Source organism: Otolemur garnettii, unplaced genomic scaffold (genome assembly GCF_000181295.1).
Source record: "Otolemur garnettii isolate 467f Iridium unplaced genomic scaffold, OtoGar3 scaffold00051, whole genome shotgun sequence".
In the NCBI taxonomy this organism is placed as follows: Eukaryota; Metazoa; Chordata; class Mammalia; order Primates; family Galagidae; genus Otolemur; species Otolemur garnettii.
Genome location: NW_003852446.1, coordinates 12,591,646 through 12,592,783, shown reverse-complemented (window position 1 = coordinate 12,592,783; position 1,138 = coordinate 12,591,646).

Here is a 1,138-nt window from a genome sequence, read left to right as displayed (position 1 = left end):
AGATTAATGTTCAGCAAGAATTTTAGCATTGATAAACAAATTTAGCATTTGTTTTATAGATCTTACCCTCTATGTGAATTGTTTACTTTTGCATTTTGGTAATCATTTTATTCATAGTAATTTTATCATTCTTTTAATTTTATAAAAAGTAGTTTAAAAAGTTTTCTGGGAAATGGGATTTTTTATTATATCCTGTCTCCAAAGCATGTTATTTATATATCAAATGTGTGAATTTGCCCTGTTCACTAGTATTCCAAATACTCAAACTTCAGGCAGTCTGAAATAAGTGTGTTATAATCTCATTATTCTCTGCAGAGGTCTTTCAAGCCAGTATAATGGAGAATAAAATCTGAAAATTTAGTATATCACTCTAGACCAGTGGTTCTCTATCTTCCTAATGCCTTCTAATGCCGTGACCCTTTAATACAGTTCCTCATGTTGTGGTGATCCCCAACCATAAAGTTATTTTCGTTGCTACTTCATAACTATATTTTTGCTAATGGTATGAATTGTAATGTAAATATCTGATATGCAGGATATATTTTCAGTGTTACAAAAGGATTGCAACCCACAGATTGAGAACCACTGCTCTAGACTTTAAAGCCAAGTAGTATTTAAGTGCAAAGAAAAATAGAGCAATAAACAGCATTCTAGGACAGGTGTGGTAGCTCATGCCTGTAATCCTAGCCATCTAGGAGGAAGAGACAGGTGGATCACTCGAGCTCAGGAGTTCAAGACCAACCTGAGCAAGAATGAGACCCTGTCTTTACTAAATTGAAAAGTTAGCCAGGCATTGTGGCTGGCTCCTGTAGGCCCAGCTACTCAGGAGGCTGAGGCAGGAGGATCATTTGAACCCAGGAGTATGAGCTATTGTGATGCCACAGCATTCAACTCCATTGTTGCACTGGATAAGTTTTAATTTTTTCACTCAAGTCTTTGGTTCTCTAAGAAGCTAAAAAAGGCTTCTGTCTACTATTGCTTAATTTTTGTAGCAACGTTATACTATAGTGGTTATTCTGACACAGAAATCTGTTAAGCTTTTAAAACATTAGAAACCTGGACTGTAGGCTTGGTGCCCATAGCAGAGTGGTTATGGCGTCGGCCACATACACTGAGGCTGGCGGGTTCGAGCCCGGTC